A 25,580-nucleotide genomic window follows, 5' to 3' on the forward strand; every position below is an offset into this window, starting at 1 on the left:
CCTTTAAATGAAGGCTCAAATGTTTAAAAATGACTCTGCGTGCCAGAAAACAGACCATTGCACTTGACGCAGCCCTTGGGCTCCCAGGGCTTCTGGTTCAGATATTAAATTGGCTCACAAGAGAAAGCTATCCCTATGAACCGCAGCAATCAAAGAATGCCACAGAGCCTGTGGGACCTGACCTGGACCTTTCAAAGTAGAGAATATTCTTGGCAAGGAAAAGGAGCATATTCTAGTGTGTACAAGTCTCTCATTGAATGGGAAGAAGACAAACATCTTCATGGCGTTTCCAATCCTGGGCTGGATAGAGAGATGGGAATGCATAAGGTACTTCCAGGCAAAGAAGAGACAAATGTGTACAATATAGGGAAGACTGACAAATGGAGATAAAAGAGCCTTCCTCTTTAAACTCTGTGCTCATTTAGATCAGGTAGAAAAGCAGAGGTTCCCGATTCCTTCCATGGTTCAGGCTTGACTTTGTAGAGAGACAAGCTATTGTTAATGATCATTTTATTTGGAATTCCACCATTCAGAGACATCTTAGAAGGAGAGAGAGGGAGGAGCTAAAGATTCATTTATATGTTTATTTATTTACATGTGTAGAGCATCAGCTAAGTGCCAGGAATTATTTTAGAGATGAGGACACAGCCCTGAATAAAACAGGCAAAACATCCATCTTCAGGGGCCTCTCTTCCAGTGAGAGAAGAGAGATAATAAACAAATAAAATTGTAAATACACAAAATGTCAATTGTATAAACCATGCGACTTTCTGGGGAGGAGTTCCAAAAAGAGGAGAGAGAAAGTGCAAAGGTCCTGAGGTGACGACTGATCATAGCATGTTGGAAGAAAAGCATGGGAGGCAGAACTAAGAGGGATCTGTGATTTCCCCCCCACCCCTGTGTTACTCCCATGATTATATATGTTAAAAGAATTTCTCTGCTGCAATTAAGATTACTAATCAGTTAACCTTAAGTTAGGAAGATTATCCAGGTCAGCCTAACCTAATCATATGAGTACTTTAAAAACAGAGACTTTGATCAGGTGGCTGCAAAACAGAAAGTCAGAGAGATTCAAAGCATGAGAAGGTCCAGTATGCTTGCTGGTTTAGAGGACCCAATGCACATTTGCTGGCTTAGAGGTGGAGGGGACTACATGGCAAAAAACGTGGGTGGCCTTCAGAAGCCCAGAGTGGCCCTCAGCAGGCAGCCAGCCAGGAAACGGGGCTCTCAGTCCTACAACTGCAAGGAACAGAATTCTGCCAAAGACCCAAATGAATTTGGGAGTTAACTTTACCCAAAAGCCTCCAGACGAGAGCTCATTCCAGCAGGCAAGCTGATGTTGGTCTGAGAAGAAAATGTAGCTGAGCCTGCCCATAATTCTGAGCTGCTGAACTGTAAGGTGATAATAAATGGGGGTGTGGTGGGAGCTGCTACGCTTAGAACAATTTATTATGTGGTAACAGAAAACGAACAGAAATATCGATGAGGACAATATGGCTGGAGTATAGTAGGCAAAGGGGGTTAAGAAAATGAAATCGGAGAAATAGCTAGAAGCCAGACAATGCAAGCCTTTATATGCCTTGGTCAGGCCACTGGATTTCTACCACGTGAGACAGGACACCCCTGGAGGGTCTGAATAGAGGAAATACAGCCTCGCCTTCCTCCTGAGAGCTCACCCTGCTAGATCCACAGACACCCAGGGCAGCAGCTCTGCTGATGGAGTTTCCAATGATCTCCGGAGGCACAGTAAATACTTGATTATAAAATATTCAGAAGAAGCGGAGAACGGCCAGAGAGGTTGAGAGATGGACCATATCAAAGATGGCATTAAAGATAGGCCAGCAGTTTAGAAGAGCAAATCCGTCAAGAGAGATCACACCAGGCAGCCTGAAACACACCCGTGCTGCTCACTTTCTCCCGCTCTCGCACGCACGAGGACGAATGCTTTCAGTAGACACGTTTTGCTGACAAGCATGTCTGTGCTGTACAGATCCAGCCCCGGGAATATCCAAAGCTTGCCCCCATGCCATCTGGCAGATGATTAACGTTTGATTAAACCTGATGATTAGCCATGGCCAGGAATCTGATCGCTAATAGTCAGAGTCTCAGGGGGCAACTTTTATTGGCGGTTGAGTGCTCTGACAGAAACTGCGTCCCAGAGGGGGCTGGAGGATTGGAAAGATGACTAAGGAGCCCCATGGTGGGAAAAATGAAAATGGAGACCCGTGAGATAATAACGGTGATAGAGAGAGGCAGAGCCTCACACACACACACACACACACACACACACACACACACACACACCAAGTCAGAAATACCTCAGGTATAATTAAACTCTACTCCAGAATTTAGCACCTTTTTATAATAAGAATCTTTACTTGCAATCCTCAGCATTCTGTTGCTTTGGCAAAAAAAAATATCTCTTGACATTCGGGAGGTTTCCGTCCCATTTTCAAAGAACGCCCCTGGTGAAGATGCTTTTCAAAAATGTGTTTTGTATCTGTGGTGACTTTGCCAATGAATCCCCCCTTTCCCAGCAGAACTTGTCCCATCCCCTCTCCGCCCTCTCCCCACCTCCATTTGGACTGGCAAACCTGGGGCTGGGCCTGCTGTGGGGCCCCAGCCAGGGCAGAGTGCCCCAGCAGGAAAGGACCAGATTCTCCATGTCACACGCTGCCCGGGGAGGATGACTCTGAGCGGCCACTGTCTGGACCGGCAACCATCTGCTGGCCTTTGGTTCTAGTCCCTGGCAACAGTGGATTCCTGCACTAGTCTGAACTTGGACTGAGGACTGGTGACTTCTACTTTCTTGACTGGCTTCTCATCGGTTTAATCTAAACTGCCATTTTAAGAGATCCCCTACTTTCTATTTCCATTCTTGCCCATATTTGCTTTCTCCTCCTTCCTGTTCTCTCTTTTCAAGGCCCACGTCAGAGCCTAGTGCTCTTAGGAGTACATTAGGAATATGTGAATTGACCACAAAGTATGTTTGTGATGATTTGGACAATAACACATATAGGGCCCTGTACAGTGTGGTTGGCACATTATAAATGCTGAACAAACATTAACCACTTTTAGCAGGAAAGCTGGTGGTTGTGTGGAAAGGATAAGGATGAGACCAGCAGAGAGTGTGCTTGTAAGAGAGGAGACTTAGGTGTGGGAAGAGGATTTCAGCATCCCGCTTACATGCAAAGGCACACATGCAACAGACCTCATTTCATGAGCATCGATCCAGCCCTGAAATCACCAGCACACGAGATATGGCCCTGGGGAGTTTGTGTAAAGGTTTGAGTATGCTGTGTTTGAAAATCCTAGTGATGAAAAACTCACTTTAGTCCCTGTCTCACCTTCTTCATCACAGTGGTGATGATCAGGATATCTTCATTCAATAATTACGTACCAAGTATGTGCTGGGATCTAGATACCAGGTTACTGCAGAAAGCAAAGCAAAGTCCCTGCCTTCCTGCATCTTAACAGTCTGGTCGGGAAGATAGTCAATATGTACATAGCATAAATAAGTCATCACAGTGAAGACAGCAGTATGAGAAACAGGAGAGAATCTCTTTCAGAGAGGGTGAATCTCTTTCAGAGAGGAAGGCCTCCTTGAGGGGCACCTTCAATGAAACATCTGATTCATGATTTCAGTTCAGGTCATGACCCTATGTGTGGGAGAACGAGCTCCGTGTTGGGCTCCGTGTTCCGAGGGGAGTCCGCTTGAGACCTCTCTTCCTCTGCCTCTCCCCCTCCTCCCACTTGAGCACAAGCTCTCTCTCTCAAATAAATAAATACATCTAAAAAAAAAAAAAAGAAGGCCTCCTTAAGAAGGTGACTTTCAGTCTAAGGTTGGAAGCAAATGAGAATAAACAAAGCAAGTAAAGAATGGGAGGAAAGCCCAAGGAAGACCTATAGTGGGGGAAATGACAGTAATCACTTACCACATATTGAGCTACTATATGCTGGCTCCTGTCCAAGTCATCTCATTTGACCCCACAACTCTGCAAAGAAGGTACAATTTTTCCAGGGGGATAACTGAGACTCAGCTCAAATAAATCTCCCGAGGCAAGTTACAACACTAATACTGAGTCATATCAACGTCTAGCTGTGGTGCCCGGCTTTGTTTTGGAACTGCAAGGTCAGAGCAAGGCAGTGGACCAGAACCAGGAAGAACAAAAAAGACGAGCCTTCCAGACCAGGGCCAAAGGCCAATAGCCACTATGATAGATTTCAAAGGATTCTCTTAAGGAGAATTGTAATAACCACCACCGTGTTTCAGGGATGGTCTTGTACCAGGCACTGCTAAACACCCCCACAAGCAGCTCTCCTGTCCTCCTCCCAACCCCTTCAGGTAAGCAGGCGCTGGATCTCTGCTTTGCAGATGAATAAGGGGATGGAAACTTCCTCCCCTGCACCCTCATCCCCCATCCCCCCAACCAGGTCACACACAGACCTGAGTGCAACCACGATTTCAGTCTGGGATGCTGACTGCCAAAGCGAGCGAGGGAGATTTAAACCATGTCCTATGAGCACTGACCAGAACAGTTAGCCGGAAGGAAGGAGTGCAACAGAGAGCTGGGGAGAGGACCCTGCAAGTATTTGGAAGATTATTTCGTAGGGAAGCTGGGAAGCCAGATTTGTTGACCTCAGAAAAGAGAACTCAAATCAGTGGGTGCAGTGGAGGCTATCAGCACTCCACTCAGATCTGCCTTCTCAGGTCCATCCTCTCAATGCCCAGAGGCTGGGTGTGCTTGCTAGCACATTCTCAACCGTGGCACCCTTTTCTGGAGAATTGGCCTGGGTGGGGTGGGGTGCGGGCGGACGTACTATGAAGCAACTCAATGTCTTCTCTATCCGAGCCACTCTTCCAAACTGAATTTTGACACGTACAATGACTGTCTGAAAATCCAGCCCCCCTCTTTTACAGCTTGCTTAATAATAACTAAAGTGCAAAAAGACTGATTTGGAAACAAAATGAATTCCATGGCATCCTGCAGACACAAAGCAAACCAAAAGAGGACACAGGTAATGTCGCACTTTGAAAATACAGTTTGGGAGTGTCTCCCTGCGGGTATTTTATTTAAGCCCTGGGGCTTTCCCTCCCTTGGCTAATTGACAGGTCAATGATTTCTAGTGTCTTTGCACACCTAATATTTGCCTCCTTGGTTTAATCAAGAAAAGATGGAGGAAAAAGCAAAGACGTCTGACTGTAGCAAAAAGCACTTGTGAAAAGCATTAAGCCAAGATCAAATATTTATGCTTCAGCAAGCTAGCTAACTGATTGTAATATCCAAGGATAATAAATCATTTGAAAAAAAGGAAAAAAAGCGATCAATGTGAATAGTATAATTTGCCTTTCATCAGGAGCTCTTGATTTTTTTGTTGTCACTGTTCACCTAACAATGATAGTTTCTGACTTCTTTTCCTTCTCTTTTAAAAGTACTTTTCACCCTCCCCACTCCACAACCCCCCCTCCAGCCCCACCCCCACCCCCACTCAGATGCACGTTACTACAAGAGGTTTTCTGAAGGAGACAGTGGATTCCATATTTTGTGAGCTATAAGAGGGGATGTGTGTACTTTTCTTTAGCCTTTGTCTCTGTTTCAGCAGCTCCTGCTGTGGTTACATGATTAAGAAATTGATTGAACTTCGAGAGACTGGAGCATTTCAAAGAACGGCCACGTTCAAATTACAGATTTCAGTAAATGAGACTTATGAGAAACATTAACAGCTACCAACTGGCCAATAGCTTTCATTCCAGCCACCCCTCCCTCCCCGCCAAGCCCACATGGGCACCAGCTAATAAACGAAATGTAGATAACAGAAGAAAAATGATAATGAACAATTTGACATTCTTCACTGTTAATGTTTTCTAAAAATCTACCTCTTTAGTATTTGAAACAGTACCATTCATCTTGTTGCATTTTTAAAATTTTTATTATGTGCTTCAATTACCAAATCTTCCCAGGAAAGTCTGCAACAAGGTCATACCTGGAAGATAAATTGCCCTACGATTTATCCTCAGACTATGAAATGACCTTATCCTTGGTGCTTCTGGAATTTGGTTCTCCTGATTTCTAGATCTTATTTATAACCACTTTATTGAGATAAAATTCACATACTGTAGAATTCATCCATTTAAAATATACAATTCAGTGGTTTTTACTATATTCACAGAGTTGATTTTCTTTTAAGTAACCACAATTCCCTTGTTTTAAAATGGTATTTTTGGAGGGAAAGTCATAGAGAAGAATCTAGAAGAACTTCTAACCTTATGAACTTTGAACTCAAAGAATCAACTGCTACTTTTCTTCTACCCCATGGCTCTGTTCTTTGTAAATGTTTAATTTTATTTTTGGACACATTCATTTGACCAGTTCCAACCTTCCACCAAGAAGTCCTCTATGCCTAGTGGCCCTAGAAAAGTAGTTTCATTAGGTTAAATCTCGCATTTGCTACAGAAAGCACAGCTGGGACTTTGCTGATGGAAAACAAAACTTCTGCTTCCCTTAGTTTTTCTTACAGACATTTTTGGGCACAGCTCATTGCAGACTGATCTTTATGACTTCATTACTTGCTCAAGGCAAGTGATTTATTATTAGTAGCACCAACATAAATTCATAGAGGAAAAATCTTTATAAAATATCAATGAACCAATTTTCACTTTTTATACTTGGTGCTGCCTGTATGCACACCCCCACCCCACCCCACCCCATCCCATACACATTCAGTCATTCGTAGTATGGCTGATGGGTCTGATTCTGTTGTCTTTTCCTTTTATAAAAGAAGATCATTAAATCTGAACACTTACTGTTCACTCAGTTCCTGTGAACCATTCCTTCCCACCCCAGGCTTCCTGTGATTCTTGGGAGGAGTGAGCCTGGGAACCTGGATTTTATACAAACTTTCCAAGTGACTCCGATGGCCCAACATTGGGAACCAAGACTACTCTGTCACATCCTGAAGACGGGATAGTCAGTGCAAGCAGTAGACAGCTTCATGGCTGATATTCTTGGAGATGGATGCACCAGAATTGAATCACCAGCTGCTAGAGTCTGAATGCTTGTATCTTCCCAAAATTCCCATGTTGAAATTCGGACTCCCACAGTGATGGTATTATAAGACAAGGCCTTTGGACATTGATTAAGACATGAGGGAGGAGCCTTTGTGAATGCGATTAGAGCCCTTATAAAAGAGGCCCCACCTCTTCCCTTCTTCTTCCCCAGAGACCCCTCACCTCTTCTGTCATGGGAGGACACACCAGGGAGTCACCAGCTTTGGGCCAGGAAGAGGGCTCTCACCAGAATCCAACCATGCTCAAAACTCAAACTTCCAGCTTCCAGAACTGTAAGAAGCGGGTTTTTGCTCTTTGTGTGCCACCCAGTCTGTCTGACTTGGCTATGGCAGCCCCAGCCGACTAAGATATGAACTGTTCTGAAGCCTGAGAGTGCCCAAATCAGCATATCCACTCAATGCCACATGCAGGAACTTCAAGAGAAACAAGACTTGACCGCTATGTCTTATAGGAATCTGGACATGTAAACCAGCAAATTACAATAAAGTATTTAAAGTACAAAACCAAAAATATGTTACAAGACCAATCTGTGGAAAACTGTTAAAAACCACATTCAGGTTTCCTGTATCTCTTCTTTCTTTCTTCTGACCTCCCATCCCCCCACCCAAACACAAGTCACTCTCCTGCACACCACACACACACACACACACACACTCATCCCCCATATACTCCCCACTCACACATCACACAGATACGGCTGCCAAATTTAAATAACCTTTTATTTTTTTTTTTAAATAACCTTTTAAATTAGACTTTCAGATAAACATATTTGAGACATACCTCTACTAAAAAGAATTTCATGGATGAATCCCCAAGTTTTGTAGCAACATGGACGGGACTGGAAGAGATTATGCTGAGTGAAATAAGTCAAGCAGAGAGAGTCAATTATCATATGGTTTCACTTATTTGTGGAGCATAACAAATAGCATGGAGGACAAGGGGAGATGGAGAGGAGAAGGGAGTTGAGGGAAATTGGAAGGGGAGGTGAACCATGAGAGACTATGGACTCTGAAAAACAATCTGAGAATTTTGAAGGGGTGGGGGGTGGGAGGTTGGGGGCACCAGGTGGTGGGTATTGTAGAGGGCACGGATTGCATGGAGCACTGGGTGTGGTGCAAAAATAATGAATACTGTTATGCTGAAAAAAAAATAAAAAAATTAAAAAAAAAATTAAAGTAAAAAAAAAAAAAAGAATTTCATGATTTATTTGAAATTCTAATTTAACCAAGGTCCTGTCTTTTACTTGGCAACTCTTCATATCTCTTTCTCCCTCTGTCTTTCTCGCTCCTTCTCTCTTTCACACACCCACACCTACCCTCCCACACACACACACACACCTCTACCCTAGTTTCGCATAGGTCTATGACACTGCTAAAAATTCCTATAAGAGAGTTCTGAGTCACTATCTTTTTTACCTGTCTATATTTTTTGCTTGAATTTTTATAATTCGTAGGTATTACATTTGAAGTGAGAAATCAAAAAATTGTTCAGATATTATTAAATGCATAATTGGTTCCACTAAGCCATCAGTGTTCCTAGGGATGCACCCCCTTCCTCACCAAGTTCATGAACCTCGACAGAAGATCATGTTTCTGGGGAACTGTGGAAGCTTTAGAAAGGGGAGAACATAGGTCCAGTAAGAACGGTAGCTAGGAATAGACACTGGAGGAGGCAACCGGGAGGGCCCTAGGCATAGAGACTGCTAAATGCATTGGCTCTTTGTTTAAATGGCAAAACTACTACAGACCAAGACTGCTACATTTGGCTGGGAGCTGAGTATGTTCTGTAATGGTGGCTGCCCCAGAGTCAGAGGGGCTGTACTCTGCTTGCCCTTTCCCCACATTCAGATGCCATCTTTTTCTCATTTATATAAAGGCAATACAGAGCTTAACGACCACCTCCGTGAGTTAGCATTTAGGAGAAATTGTTACCGGCTATCTAATGTGCAAATTGGCTTAAAAGGCACACCATTCCTCGTAGAGATCTCCCTGTTACAGAAGGAACACCACCCAGGAAATTCAGAGCACTAGCAGGTGACATAGGCACTTGTCTAGGGCATACAATGGAAGCTGTCACCCCCTCCTTAGCCTGGCCTCCCTCACACTGAGCTCCAGAGGGAGGTGGGGGACTGCATTTGTCAAAGATGGCTGCACTTCTGCAATGTGACCTCCAGCCGGGAAACCTGGTAGGGTTGTAGCTGCCTTAGCCGATAGAGTAGCATGCAGTGCACACAGGTGGCTTTGGAGGCTACATCTCACAGGTGAGGCAGCTCCCCCTTGTCTCTAGCTGCCCTAAGGCTGCCATGCTGTGAAGAAGCCCGTGAGGCAGACTCTGAGTCATCCTAGTCTGGGCACCAGATGTGCAGGAATGGACCTTCAGGAGACTCTGGCCCCCTACACTGGCATCCCCACTAACCTTTGAGTCTGCCCAGTGGAAACCCCAACACCCTGGAATATTGGCATGCCACTTCCACTCTTCCTTGTCTGATCCCCCAACCCACAGAATCCATGTGTATACGTCACTATGTCTTGCAATAACTCGTTACACAACAGAACAGAATGCCACGTATGCACCCCATGAGGGCCAACAAATTCTATCGAAGCCTAGAGAACAGAGCGGTATAATTGAGGCCAATGGCTTTGTCCTGAAATCAACCAGATGGACTGCTTCCCTCTCTGGCCCTATCAGTATTTCAAGCCCATGTGATCACACCAAGACAGAAACCATAGGACAGAAGAAATCAGCAACCAACAAAAGTGGCTTTACTCTCTCATTGTTTCCTGCCAGAGCCATGTTAAGCTATACCAAGACCTTCCCACACCGCTCCTAACCTCTGAACAAGTTTGGTTCCTTCAATCCTCACAACTCCCCCGAGACCCCAGGGCTTACAGAGCCCACTCTGCAAGGTGGCAGGACAGAAAACTTTGCAGGGGCTACTATTCCTCAAGGAGAGGGACAGTTTGATGCCTTTTATTGTTCTTCCATGGAAAGAAATTTTGAGGTTGTAGTGCTATTCCATGACAACTCTCTTAAGCCTTTTTGGCATATAAAATAAAAGCTTCTCCTTAATATGCATAAGAACATGCCTAAGAACAGATATAACAAGCAAGCATGATTTTTAAATGAAGGGGGAGTTCAGCAGACGGTTTGCAAACATTAAGAATTCTCTTACTTTGTGCAGACAGATTTGCAGCCCATATCTGGGAAAAGACAGAGATCTTAGGAAACCCCACAAAAAGACTGTTAGAAACTAGCTCCAGTTCATTAATTCCACGGATCACCCGTGAAATAGAAGAGTCGCTCACTACATAATGTTGTTAGGGGTCTCCAGGGTAAGGGATTTTTCTGAGGGGCTCCAGTGATATTTGCATATGGTTTTTTTTTTTTAAGATTTTATTTAATTATGTCAGAGAGAGAGAGAGAACAAGCAGGGGGAGCAGCAGCCAGAGGGAGAAGCAGGCTTACCGCTGAGCAAGGAGCCCAATGTGGGGCTCTATCCCAAGACCCTGAGATCATGATCTGAGCTGAAGGCAGATGCTTAACCGACTAAGCCACCCGCCCATCCCCACATATAGTTTAAATAAGCACCTGTGATTATTTAGTAAGGTCCAAGAGGATCCCCAGATCACTTCTGTACTCTCATTATATTCACAATTTAGGATGCTCATCGTAGAATAGCCAGGAAGTAGAATAGCCAGGAGTCATGAAAAAGTCTTGAAGTCAGTTGAAGAGGTTGTGCACAATTTAAAAACAAACCTAATGGCACTCATTTTTCAGGGAAGACAACAGAGACCTCCCACTTGGAGCCTCTACTGGTAACAAACCCTGTGTGGATGGAACTGCTAGCAAATTCCTGAGACTTTGCTTCGGCCAGCTCTGCTATGTGATATACTAATAGTCTCCCCAGAAGGGACACCATTAATCTGAGATCCCTTCCGAAAGGATGACATACCAGGTACTTCCAGCTTTTCATAAGTGACAGGATGTGGTGGTCCGAGTACTGACCAAGATACAGCCCAGGTCTCAACAGTTAAGACTTCTGTTGTAAAAATATTACTAAATGAGTTCTCAGGGAACAAAATAAGCCCGCTGGAAGGGCTGGGAAATATTTTCATCATCATGCCGAGGGTCCTGATTACTCTTTATGATGCTACTATCACCACAGAGTTGCTGCCGGCTTGACCGTGGTCATTCATTCCTTCTTAATAGCCCCCCAAATAGCAAAAATGTCCCCCTCTTTCCCAGAAGTAGCAAGCTCAGAACAGTTTCCCATTGCTGTCCTGAGAACTGAATGTTTTTCTTGCTCCGTGTCAGATAAAATGCCTGTCCCCAATCCATGGATTGCAACTAGATTTCTAACCTATTTTCTCCCCTTTTAGGACCATAGGGAAAGAAGGATCCTAAGGCCATGTCTGGAGTCATGAAGATGGAGTTTCATGATTGATTAATGATGTCTGCAAGGGATTAGGGAGCAAAGACATTGGCCATGGGTTTGATAACATGGCTCGGACCTAAAAACCGCTCTCCCAAAACAACAGGACTGTTACAAAAATCAGCCATAACTTAGCAGGAGAAATGTAAACAAATGCCTGTTTGGTGTTTTGTTCTGTTTTGTTTTAATATTGCTCTTTTTATACCACTAGCACTTGATGGGAAAAAAACTGTGAAAAATGAGTCCATTTTATTACACTCCCAGATCCTGCAACTGATTCTGGTGGGATTAGCGCTAATAAACCTCTGAGATGGAAGATTGAATTGTAGTGGCTGCAATCCCCATTTTATATCGTTACAGATAATATGTACTCGCCAAAAGTAACTTTATTATTCTTCTGACATCTTTTATCTAATTCAGAAATGGGCCATTCCAGCCGTGAGATGTGTGTGCCGCATGCCAATATGCCCAGAAGCTGGGCAAATGCCAGCGTGCTGATGGTTCATGAAGCAGGATTTGGGCTTGATCCCCTCAAGCCTCCCCACAGCCCCCACTGCCCTGTGATCACATTCCCAGGAGCGAGTCAGTAACAGCTGCTTCCTGCTTCCCAGGCACTCCGTGGTCATGCAGGGGGCAGGAATCACTGAGCCACTTTGGACTCCCCTCTGTTTTCAGGGCTGGGGACCACCTTCCGGTCAAGCACAAAGCAGCTGACCTCAGCCCCCAAACATTTAGAGACTCCAAACTGAGGAGGGAGGGAATCGGGCTGTACCTTAGGCTAGGAGCTTAAGGCAGTGTGGACTCCACGTGAGTACCATCCACAGCACGGTCCAGCCTAGCCCTCAGTTTTACTTCCTACAGACTCTGAAACCCACCTGCTTTTCCCCTCTCTCCTCAGCACTGTAACCCCCTAACGCAAGCTATTCTGTCTTTCTCTCCCCAGGATAGCCACCACAGACTCCTAGTCAATTGTCCTTGCTAATTGTGGATGGTGAGACCTTTGAAAAATAAAAATTGAACTAAAAAAACCTGTTAATTGTGGATGGTGAGCCCTTAGAAAAATAAAAATTGGACTAAAAAACCTATCTCCTCGGTCAACAGACATGTGTTTCCAGCTACAGACAACTCTCAGAACTCAAAGTTGTTTTGCCTTGTGTCTTCAGTATCTATCACTGCCTATGTCTGTTTCTTGCTCTTTCTGCCCCGACATCTAGGCCCCTGCGACACCCCCTTCCACTTCACCATTCATCTATCGAAATCTCTGATCAGTCACATACCATCCACTCCTGCAAATTAAAGTCATGCAGCCTTTCTCCCAGAAGCTTTATCATCAGCTTTGTTTCTCGTTGTGGAATCAGAGGTAGCCTCTTTCCTCTGCCTCAAGGAAGCAGAGGGTCATCCCATAAACCTTCAGTGAGACTCTGCTGCATGCCCAGGTACTTCCTGAGCAAGCCGGAGCCATCAAAGAGGGCTGATAGCCCTTCTGACCATCTGTAGAGATCCCTGTGGACAGGAGTTGGCCCTGTAAAACTTCTGGCAGGCAGGGTCACAGTTCCCTCCTGTGCACCAGGGTCAGCCCACAATATACTTGGGATTCCTATGTGACAACGACTCCTTCCTTGACCAAACTTTACTCAGGATCCTCTAAGCCCTCATGTCAACTAGGCTTTGACCTTGACCATCCATGTCCTTGGCCTGCTTACTCCAGTCTTAGCAAAGAAACCTAAGTCAGGGTAGCAAGACTCTCACCACTCTATTAGTCAATTTTCTCTTAGTGATTTTCCATCCATCGACCCTCACATTTTGCTCACTCGCTGTAAATCCCTAGATGATTTTGCCACATTTGGAGTTCAGCTTAGTTCTATACTGAAATCTCTCTCCCTACCATAGCACAGATGAAATCCATTACTATATTTTGGATTTAATCTGAAACAAGCATCCAGTGCCAAAGTTTTTCTTTTATATGTGAGCTTACAGAGAGACTCCAATGAGCGGGACATCGTTGTTTATGTCCACATTAATATCCTCCCACTTTCTAGGATACAGGACCCCTGGATCAGGGCCCTTCTAACTGTAAAAGATAGAAATCCAACTCAAACAAGCTGGGGAAAAAAAGAAGGAGTTTGCTCATTTCCATTTCTAGGAAGCCCACAGCATGACTAGACATGGGGCTCAAACTTCATTCTCAAGAGAATGTCTCTTTTCATTTCCTTGGCTCTGCTTTCCCTTTGTGGACTTCATAGTCAGAGAAGTTCAAGGCTCATTTGATCCTTTGTATTTTTAACATCACAAGAAATGTCATCTTTCATCTCATATCCGAGTCCCTCCAAAAAAAGGTCTGAATGGCCCTGTCCAAGTCATACATCAACCCACAGACCACTCCCTGGTTCCCTGATGAACCTGAGACCCTGAGATCTCTAGGGCAGTGATACTCAGGCACCCTTAGTAGACATCCCCTCCCCAAACCATACGGTAGGGCGGCAGTGGTGCTCAAAGAGAATGATAAAGAACAGGCAGACATCCCCTACCTAGTGCTACTCCACGTATGGTACGTGAACCAGGCAACACACAGGAACTCATGAGAAATGCATATTCCTAGGCCCCATCCTAGATGAACTGATTCAGACTGTGTAAGAGTGGAGCCCAGCAAAATTCTGTTTTAAGAAGACATGCATGCTAAAGTTTGAGACCCATTGCACTTTTCAACCCATTTAATCAGAAGTCACAAACTAAAGAGTAGTGCTTATACAATGAACTGTCACTCCTAGAAACAGAGTCTTGAAATGAGGATCACCCAGGGGCACCTGTGTGGCTCAGTGGGCTAAGCCTCTGCCTTTGGCTCAGGTCATAGTCTCAGGGTCCTGGGATCAAGCCCTGCTTCAGGCTCTCTGCTCAGCGGGGAGCCTGCTTCCTAATCTCTCTCTGCCTGCCTCTCTGCCTGCTTGTGATCTCTGTCTGTCAAATAAATAAAATCTTAAAAAAAAAATGAGGATCACCCAGCACTTACAAATGCCTTCCCATCATTTCTTATTCCCTAAGTGGGCCCTACTATGTGTCAAGCATTGAGCTAGATTCTGCATAACCAGAAACAAATACAAAGCCACCCTAGTCCTACAGAACCAGAGACTTTCAGTCTAGGATGAGCTTGATATATGCATTATCACATTCTGTTGATAAGATTATGAAATGATATAAGCCTTTTTGGAGAGCAATCAAGCAATATATACCAAGAATCATAAGCATCAGGCACCTGGGTGGCTCAGTTGGTTAAGCAACTGCCTTCCGCTCAGGTCATGATCCCAGAGTCCCAGGATCAAGTCCTGCGTCAGGCTCCCAGCTCCATGGGGAGTCTGCTTCTCCCTCTGACCTTCTCCCCTCTCATGCTCTCTCTCTCTCTCTCTCAAATAAATAAATAAACTCTAAAAAAATCATAAATATCTTTGTGCCCTATTAATTCAACTTCTAGAAATAAAAGTTCCTAGGAAATGAATAGTGATGTGGATCAAAGGTTATATATAAGTCTTAGTAGCATTGTTCATCATGGGAAATAATGAAGGCAATTGGAATAGCCAATGTAATAGGAAAATTGCTAAATAAGTTATGATCCATTCATGAAAAATCACATTCATGACTAGTTTTTAATAGCTTCAAAAAATGATTGCCATATGATACTAAGTTTCATTGAAGTACAATATTGGCTCTGCCTCAGTTTTTACTTCCCAGAATCTCTGTATTAGTTAGTTCCTGCTGTGTAAGAAATTACCCACAAGCCTAATGCCTTAAAACAACACCACTGATCATATCATAGTTTCCTTGTGTCAGGAAATTAAAAGTAGCTTAATAGGGTCCTCTGACTCTCATTCCCTCACCAGGCTTTGGTCATATTAAGACTCAAGTACAGAAGGACCAGCTTCCGAGCTCATTCTGGTGGTTGCTGGTATGACTCAGTACTCGTGGGCTTGGGCTCATGGCCTCCTTCACATTCTCACACATAGGGCAGGAGGAGTCAAGATAGTGGAGAAGTAGCGGGCTGAGACGACATCAGGTAGCAGGAGATCAGCTAGATAGCTTATCAAACCATTCCAAACACCTACAAATCCAACAGGAGATCGAAGAGAAGAAGAGCAGCAATTCTAGAAACAGAAAATCAACCACTTTCTGAAAGGTAGGACTGGCAGAGAAGTGAATCCAAACGGATGGGAAGATAGACCACGGGGGGACGGCCGGCTCCCGGCAAGTGGCGGAGCAACGGAGCACAAAATCAGGACTTTTAAAAGTCTGCTCCACTGAGGGACATCGCTCCAGAGGCTAAACCGGGGTGAAGCTCATGCAGGGACAGTGTGGTCTCAGGTCCTGCAGGGTCACAGAAGGATCAGGGGTGTCTGAGTATTGCAGAGCTTGCAGGTATTAGAGCAGGGAAGCCGGCTACAGAGATGTAGCCAAGGAGTGAGTTCTCAACTTGGGGTTACTTTAAATTGTGGTCCGTGGTACAGGCCACTGCTCTGTGAGCAGGGACCCCACAAGACTTGGGGAGACTCCACTGGAAGAGTGCAGGGATCTGTGGGGTTCGGAGACTCCAGGCAGGGCTGCATGCCAGAGACAGAGATGCTTGGTCACAGGCTGGGTGAGCTCGGAGCGCGGTCGGAGGCCAGGGAGACAGGAGTGATTGAGCTCTTCTCTCTGAGAGCGCACTGAGAAGTGGGGCCCTGAGCTCTCAGCTCCTCTGAGTTGGAGATTGGGAGGCCACCATTTTCATTCCCATCCTCTGGAATTCTACAGAAAGCTTTCAGGGAAAAAGCTCCCAAAAGGGAACCCAAACAAATTACTTAGCCTGGTCCCTGGTAAGGGTGGTGTAATTCTGCCTCGGGCAAAGACAGTTGAGAATCACTACAGCAAGCCCCTCCCCAAGAAGATCAGCAAGAAATCCAGCCATGAACAAGTTCACTTACCAAGGAGAAGAGTGGAATTCCAGAGGAGGAGAAAGCAAAGCATGGAGTTCATGGCTTTCTCCCCATGACTCTTCAGTTTTGCAAAGTTAATTAATTTGTTTTAATTTTATTTTTTACTTCTGCTAAATTTGTTTAACGTTTACCCTTTCCTCTTTTAACATTTTTAACTAGTTTATCTTAACAATACCTTTCAAAAAAAAATATTTTTTGAAACTTCATTATTATAGTCATATTTTATCCTTCATTGTATCTAACTTTATTTTTTGTATACACATAGGGTTTTTTCCTCTAAGAAAATTTGGGATACAACTTCTTCTACTAGATCAAAATATACCCTAAATCCAGCACAGGGCTTTGTTCTAGTCTCCAGCCTGAGCAAATTCTTTCCACTTTCTTTTTCTTTATTTTCCCAACCAACTTATTTTACCAACTCCTTTTTTAGAAATTAAAAAAAAATTTTTCATCTTTATAGTCATATTCTATCCCTTCATCATGTTTACCCTTATATATGTTTTTCATTCTTTAAAATTTTGGGAGGTAGTTTCTTCTAAGAGACCAAAATACTCCCAAAATTAAGTGGGTTCTATTCACCAGTCTAATATATATATTTTTTTCTTTTTATATTTTTTTCTTTATTTATTTTTTTTTAATTTTTTTTTTCTGAACTTCTTTTTATCCCTTTTCTTCCCCCCACAGTTTGGGGTCTCTTCTGGTTTGGTTAAAGCACATTTTACTGGGGTCTTTGCCAGCCTTTTAGTATTTTATTTGCTCCTTCATATATTCTTATCTGGATAAAATGACAAGGTGGAACAACTTACCACAAAAAAAAGAACAAGAGGCAGTACCAAAGGCCAGGGACCTAATCAATACAGACATTGATAATATGTCAGATCTAGAGTTCCGAATGACAATTCTCAAGGTGCTAGCCAGGCTTGAAAAAGGCATGGAAGATATTAGAGAAACCTGTCAGGAGAAATAAAGGCCCTTTCTGGAGAAATAAAAGAACTAAAATCTAACCAAGTTGAAATAAAAACAAGTATTAATGAGGTGCAATCAAAAATGGAGGCTCTTACTGCTAGGATAAATGAGACAGAAGAGGGAATTTGTGATATAGAAGACCAAATGACAGAGAATAAAGAAGCTGAGCAAAAGAGGGACAAACAGCTACTGGACCATGAAGGGAGAATTTGAGAGATAAGTGGTATCATAGGATGAAACAATATTAGAATAATTGGGATCCCAGAAGAAGAAGAAAGAGAGAGGGGAGCAGAAGGTATATTGGAGCGAATTATAGTAGAGAATTTCCCTAATTTGGCAAAGGGAACAAGCATCAAAATCCAGGAGGCACAGAAAATCCCCCTTGAAATCAATAAAAATGGGTCCACACCCCATCATCTAATAGTAAAACTTACAAGTCTCAGAGATAAGGAGAAAATCCTGAAAGCAGCTCCAGGCAAGAGGTCTGCAGCATATAATGGTAGAAATATTAGATTGGTAACAGACCTATCCACAGAGATCTGGCAGGCCAGAAAGGACTGGCATGATATATTCAGAACACTAAATGAGAAAAATATGCAGCCAACGGTACTGTATCCAGCTAGGCTGTCATTGAAAACAGAAAGAGAGATAAAAAGCTTCCAGGATAAACAAAAATTAAAAGAATTTGCAAACACCAAACCAGCCCTACAGAAAATATTGAAAGGGGTCCTCTAAGCAAAGAGAGAGCCTAAAAGTAACAGACCAGAAAGGAACAGAGACCATATAGAGTAGCAGTCACCTTTCAGGCAATATAATGGCACTAAATTCATACCTTTCAATAGTTACCCTGAATGTAAATAGGTTAAATGTCCTAATCAAAAGATACAAGGTATCAGAATGGATAAAAAGAACAAGACCAATGATATCCTGTCTACAAGAAACTCATTTTAGACCCAAAGACCTCTTCAGATTTAAAGTGAGGGGGTGGAAAACAATTACCATGCTAATGGACATCAAAAGAAAGCTGGGGTGGTAATCCTTATATCAGAAAAATTAGATTTTAAGCCAAAGACTATAATAAGAGATGAGGAAGAACCCTATGTCATACTCAAAGGGTCTGTGTAACAAGAAGATCTAACAGTTTTAAATATCTATGCCCCTAAGAAGGGAACAGCCAATTATATAAACTAATTAATAATAAAATCAAAGAAACACATCAACAATAATACAATAATAGTAGGGGACTTTAACACCCCCCTCACTGAAATGGACAGATCATCTAAGCAAAAGATCAACAAGGAAATAAAGGCTTTAAATGACACACTGGACCAGATGAACAACACAGATATACTTAGAACACTCCATCCCCAAAAAACAGAATACACATTCTTCTGTAGTGCATATGGAATATTCTCCAGAATAGATCACATCCTGGGTCACAAAGCAGGGCACCACGGCTATTCAACATAGTACTGGAAGCCCTAGCTTCAGCAATCAGACAACCAAAAGAAATAAAAGGCATCCAAATAGGCAAAGAAGAAGTCAAACTGTCACTCTTTGCAGATGATATGATAATTTATGCGGAAAACCCAAAGAATCCATCCCCAAACTGCTAGAAATCATACAGGAATTCAGTACAATCAATACACAGAAATCAGTTGCATTTCTACACACCAACATCAAGACACAAGAAAGAGAAATTAAGGAGTCAATCCCATTTACAGTTGCACCCAAAACCATAAAATACCTAGGAATAAATCTAACCAAAGTGGCAAAGAATCTGTACTCAGAAACTATTGAATATTCATGAAAGAAATCGAGGAAGACACTAAGAAATGGGAAAACATTCCATGCTTATGGGTTGGAAGAACAAATACTGTGAAAATGTCTACACTACCTAGAGCAATCTACACATTTAATGCAATCCCTATCAAAATACCATCAACTTTTTTTTTTAAAGAAATGGAACAAATAATCCTAAAATTTATATGGAACCAGAAAAGACCCTGAATACCCAGAGGAATACCCAAGTTGGTGGCATCACAATTCCAGACTTTAAGCTCTATTACAAAGCTGTAATCACCAAGACAGTATGGTACTGACACAAAAACAGACATATTGATCAATAGACATAATAGAGAGCCCAGAAATGGACCCTCCACTCTATGGTCAACTAATCTTCAACAAAGCAGGAAAGAATGTCCATGGAAAAAAGACAGTCTCTTCAACAAATGGTGGTGGGAAAATTGGACAGCCACATGCAGAAGAATGAAACTGGACCATTTCCTTAAACCACACACAAAAATAGTCTCAAAATGCATGAAAGACCTCAATGGGAGACAGGAATCTATCAAAATCCTTGAAGCAACCAGGCAGCAACCCTTCGACATCAGGCACAGCATTTTCTTCCTAGAAACATCGCCAAAGGCAAGGAAAGCAAGGGCAAAAATGAACTATTGGGACTTCATCAAGATCAAAAGCTTTTGCACAGCAAAGGGAACTGTCAACAAAACCAAAAAACAACCAACAGAATGGGAGAAAATATTCACAAATGACATATGAGATAAAGGGCTAATATTCGAAATCTATAAAGAATTTATCACTCTTTCCGCCATTTTTCCTTGCCGCCATAATGGTGTGTGTGAATGTCTGGGTAGATGCTCTCTACAGCACTAACAATGATGAAAAGAGAGGCAAATGTGTCTATTTAGGCCGTGCTCCAAAGTCATCATCCAGTTTCTCACTAGGATGATGAAGCACGGTTACATTGGCAAATTTGAATCATTTATGATCACAGAACAGGGCAAATTATTGTGAACCTCACAGGCAGGTTGAACAAGTGTGGAGTGATCAGCTCCAGATTTTATGTACAACTGAAAGATCTGGAAAAATGGCAGAATAACCTGCTCCCATCCCACCAGTTTGGTTTCATTGTACTGACAACCTCAACTGGCATCATGGACCATGAAGAAGCAAGATGAAAACACACAGGAGGGAAATCCTGGATTCTTTTTCCAGGGATGTAATACATACATACAAATAAATGCCTCAATGGAAAAAAAAAGATTAAAAAAGAACTTATCAAACTCAACACCTAAAGAACAAAGAATCAATCAAGAAATGGGCAGAAGACATGAACAGACATTTCTGCAAAGAAGACATTCAAATGGCAACAGACACATGAAAAAGTGCTCAACATCACTCGGCATCAGGGAAATACAAATCAAAACCCCAGTGAGATACCACCTCACACCAGCCAGAATGGCTAAACTTAACAAGTCAGGAAACAGCAGATGCTGGCGAGGATGCAGAAAAAGGGAAACCTTGCTACATTGTTGGTGGGAATGCAAGCTGGTGCAGCCACTCTGGAAAACAGCATGGAAGTTTCTCAAAAGCTGAAATAGAACTACCCTATGACCCAGCAATCACACTACTAGGTATTTACCCTAAAGATACAAATGTAGTGATCCGAAGGGGCATGTGCACCTGAATGTTTATAGCAGCGATGTCCACAATAGCCAAACTATGGAAAGAACCTAGATGTCCATCCACAGATGAATGGATAAAGAAGATGTATATATATATATATATACATACACACACACACACACACACACACACACACACACATACATACAATGGAATAGTATGCAGCCATCAAAAGAAATGAAATCTTGTCATTTGCAATGACGTGGATGAACTAGAGGGTAACATGCTAAAAGAAATAAGTCAATCAGACAGAGACAGTTATCATATGATCTCTCCGATATAAGGAATTTGAGAGGCAGGGTGGGGAGTGTTGGAGGTAAAAAATGAAACAAGATGGGATTGGGAGGGAGACTCTAAATCTCATGAAACAAACTGAGGTTTGCTGGGGGGTGAGGGGTAGGGATAAGGTGGTTGGGTTATCGACATTGGGGAAGGTATGTGATATGGTGAGTGCTGTGAAATGTGTGAGCCTGATGATTCACAGACCTGTACCCCTGGGGCAAATAATACATTATATGTTAATTTTTTTAAAAAAAAGTCTCAAGCAGCTATGTTAAGGATTGATCCCAGTGCCATCTTTGTACCAGTGGTCACCAAAAGCATCATGTGGATAAGGGTTCTGCTCCTCACCTCCAGATCAGTAAGAGAGAAGCATAATCAATTAACAATAGTCAATCTCAACACAGGAGCTTAGCACCAATACTACATGCCTTGAACAAGCCTTTTTCTGGACTGCAGAAGTGAAAACAGACTTTGGAGTTGGAGAGGCCTGTGTTACTGTGTTACTGGCCCTGGAGCCGTAAGCAACATTCAACTCCTCAATCTCAGCGTATTCATTTCAGGTGGCTGCTGTAACAAAGCCCCACCAACTTGGCAGCTTAACACAACACATATATTCTCTTACCATTCTGGAGGCCACAGTCCAGAATCAGTTACACAGAGCTAACATCAAGGTTTGGGCAAAACTGCTTCCTCTGGAGGAACACCGTGGCCCCTTCCTCCATGTTCAAAGCTCCTCACGCTCATCTCTGCTCACATCATCTCCTCGTCTTATGAGCCAAATCTTCTCCACCACCCTCTCATATGGACACTTGTAATGACATTCAGGAATGACCTGGACAATCCAGGATACTCCCCCACCTTCAAGATCCCTAACTTAATCACATCTGCAACGTCCCCTCTGCCATATAAGGTAATGTTCACAGGTTCCAGGTATTAGGAGCTAGATTTGGCAGAGGTTCCCACACTTGGTTTACCCAGTTTCTCTGCAGTGAGAATATGCCTTTCTCCTCCTGGTGTTGTTCTCAGGATTATAACACTCAAATAATAGGCCCTTTCTCTTCCACAAGGATCCAAATTATCTTCAGATCCCAGCCTACCACTGTGCAGTAAACGATTTAGCTTTACCCTAAGAGAAATCTGGACTTTGTCTCAGCTTCTGGAAGGTTATCCATGTTGCAGCTGATAGAAGTGTCTTTGTGGAGGGCAGGGACATGCCATATTGGATCTTGGAGGGAGGTTGATCATTCCTGATAGTCATGGGATGAGGGGTGACCATGCCTAGAGAAACAAACCATGTGATTTAGAGTGGAGGCTTTGACCAAGCTGCATCAGCTGGCCTGGAGACTGAGTTGAACCCAAGGAGCAATTAATCGATCAACCAATCATGCCCATGTAATGAGGCCCCACTACAAACTAGACACCAGAGTTTGGGTAAACATTCCCTGGTTGGCAATACTCCATGGATATTGTTACACATTGACGCCAGGAGGGTAATGCACCCTGAGGACAAGAGATACTTCCCATGTAAAACCTCTCCAGATGGTGTCCTATGCCTCTCTTCTTTGGGCTGATTTATCTGTATCCTTTTACTGTAATAAATTATAACCATGAGTATACTAGCTTGCAGTGAGTTCTGTGAGTCCCTCAAGCTAATTATCAAACCTGAGGATGGTTTGGGAAGGGGACTGCTATCTTTAACTTTGTGGTTGCCTGAAACTCCTTATATTTGGTATCAAAAGTGAGGAAAGTCTTTCATGGAAACTTTTCCCTTAACCTTGATGTAGAGAACAAAGACAAAAGAAAAAACATTAAATTTCTTTACAACTTACAACCCATTGACAAGTTCTTGAGACAGGCAGACTGAACTTCCTCTAGGAACTCAACTGCCTCCATGTTCATATTAGCTAAGGGCAAAGGCAACCTTTGCTTAACACTAGCCCAACCTCCAGGATCCTGTAAGTCTCCTTTAACATATAAAATTCCTTTGGAAATGTCCTTTATCTCTGCCCCATAAGATACATGTTGGCAATCTTCCTCCAAGTATATGGCCCACTGATACACACCTAAAGGGTCTCATGACTAAGGGTTTAGTAGACAGTAATAAATGACTTTTTCCTAACAACAGCTAGCCCCTCAAGGTGCTGGAAACCTTGCTTCCAAAATTCCTTAGAGACTTATGCTATCCCTAACCTCCTCCCAACTTGAAAATATATTATCAGTCACCCCTCACACACCCCCGCTACAATTCTTTCTGTCCACCAGTCGAGCCCCGGGCTGTAATAAAACTACCTTTGTGCATGGAAGATGTCTCAAGAATTCTTTCTTGGTGAGTGCTGTGAAGTGTGTAAACCTGGTGATTCACAGACCGTACCCATGGGGATAATAATACATTATATGTTAAAAAACAATAATAATAATTCTTTCTCGACCACTCACTCCCAAACCCTAACATTTTCACATCAACCTTTGTAGTGTGGGCTTGAAACAAACACCTACTAGTCCTATGACTTTAGGCACTTTCTGTGCCTCAGCGCCCCGACTCCAAATGGATAGGGTCTGTATGAGAACTGAGCTATTTAATACAAGTAAGCACTCAGAAGAGACCCTGACACACACAGAGTAAGCATGGGATCGTGCAATCTTAATGGAGACCATATCACCAACAGGGCAAAAATGGTTCTTAGAGGCAAAGGGGAAAAAAAAAAAACCTTACAATTTTTATGGATAAGGATTTATATCATTTATGTCATTGTCTCTCAGAAATCCTCACCCCCTTCCCAGGCTGTCAGTGCTGTGACCCAGTGTAGCTGTTGGAGGCTGGGGAAATGCTTCCTGCCTCCCTCAGCTGGGAGCACCTTTATGCGCTGCCTGCCTTCACCCCCATCCTCGTTATGCGTATCATTAAAGCCAAATCATTTGGATGTCTGAACTGAGAGCATTTCACTTTTTTCCTCTTTGAAATCTATTTTGAAACTGATGGGTGTGTAAAAAACACAGGCAATGTAAATTAGCCTCAAAATGACTGATTTTTCAGTAATTCTGAAAAAGAAAGAAAGAAAGAAAGAGAAAGTCGTGCCCTCAGAAGGTGTCATCTATCTGCATACAATTTGGGTTAGAAAAAGAAAATCCTTATCAGTACTTTATTATACAGCTCTCAAGCCAACACCAGGAAACAGTGTAATTTGAGACAATGAATATCATCAATGCCATGAATTCGATGTAATTATGTTTCATTGAGAAAAGGGAAAATGTCTCTCCTGACATACTTGTGCGCCTCTGAGTGAGAAGAGAGGGAAGGAGGAGGGGCAAGAGCACTGTACCATCTGGACTGTCAGAATAAAGATGAAAAATAGAACAGCCATTCACCCCGTCATTGGGAATTCAGTCACACATTCCTGAAACACGAAATATGAACACCATTAAGCTAAGGTCAAAAGAAATAAGCTCAAGGCTAGTTTTTCTCTACAGTCCAGCCACCCCTTAGTGAACACCTCCCTTGTAGGTTCTCTCTCCCTGACGAAGCTTCAGCACTTTTAACAGAAGGGGTGAAGACTCAGTCCAAAAGGGGCAGAGTCGGGGCCTGAACCCATGTCTCCTGAGTTTCATATTAAAACCCTTTGGCGGGGGGGGAGGTGAACCATGAGAGACTGTGGACTCTGAAAAACAATCTGAGAATTTTGAAGGGGTGGGGGGGGGAGGTTGGGGGCACCAGGTGGTGGGTATTGTAGAGGGCACGGATTGCACGGAGCACTGGGTGTGGTGCAAAAATAATGAATACTGTTATGCTGAAAAATTAAAAAAATTAAAAAAAAAAAAAAAACCCTTTGGCTTCCAACAGACTGAAGCAGGCTCCAGCTGAAAAAGGAAAGTATTGGTGCACCAAGCTAAAAGGGCTTCAGGCATGGCTGAATTTAGGGGTTCAAACAACGTGATCAGGGCTCTCTCTCGCCCACAGCTCTACCTAAGGGCTTGGTGCTCAAGCCTCTGTTTTGGGGGCAGGGAGATGAATGCTGATTGGCTGGGCCTGGGTCATGTGCCTGCCCCCAACTCTGTGGGGAAGGAGAGTGCAACCTTTCCAGAACCCAGAACCGGATGGGGTGAAGATCAAGGTGCTCTCCCAGAACAAGGATTAAAGGACAAAATAGAGTCTTCTGCATCATTCGAGAAAGAATAGCCTCCCCCGTCCCCCCTCCACCACCCAGCACACCAGCCTTTCTCCCTGCTCTGTCCTCATGCTCTCACCGTCTCTGAAATGATAGCATGAATTGATTGATTTCTGGTAAAGCACAATGCTATCACCACACCCTAGTACCAGAAGAATACCCAGCATCTGAGAGCTGCTGTGTATTTGTTCAATAAAAACGAATGAATGAATCAGAAA

General features: G+C 43.2%; 1 long non-coding RNA gene and 1 pseudogene across 1 annotated transcript in view; one reads left to right on the top strand and one right to left on the bottom strand.

Moving 5' to 3' along the window:
* Positions 1-4,085, bottom strand: part of LOC125109308 (uncharacterized) — a 53,584-nt gene extending 49,499 nt beyond the window's left edge. Inside the window, exon 1 of the long non-coding RNA XR_007130187.1 lies at positions 3,936-4,085. This is a non-coding gene — a long non-coding RNA (uncharacterized LOC125109308). The remainder of the gene's footprint in view (positions 1-3,935) is intronic.
* A 15,975-nt stretch (positions 4,086-20,060) lies between these two features.
* On the top strand, positions 20,061-20,454 carry LOC125104344 (40S ribosomal protein S15a-like; annotated as a pseudogene).
* Positions 20,455-25,580: the final 5,126 nt, after the last annotated feature.

This window comes from Lutra lutra, chromosome 1 (genome assembly GCF_902655055.1).
Source record: "Lutra lutra chromosome 1, mLutLut1.2, whole genome shotgun sequence".
Lineage (NCBI taxonomy): Eukaryota > Metazoa > Chordata > Mammalia > Carnivora > Mustelidae > Lutra > Lutra lutra.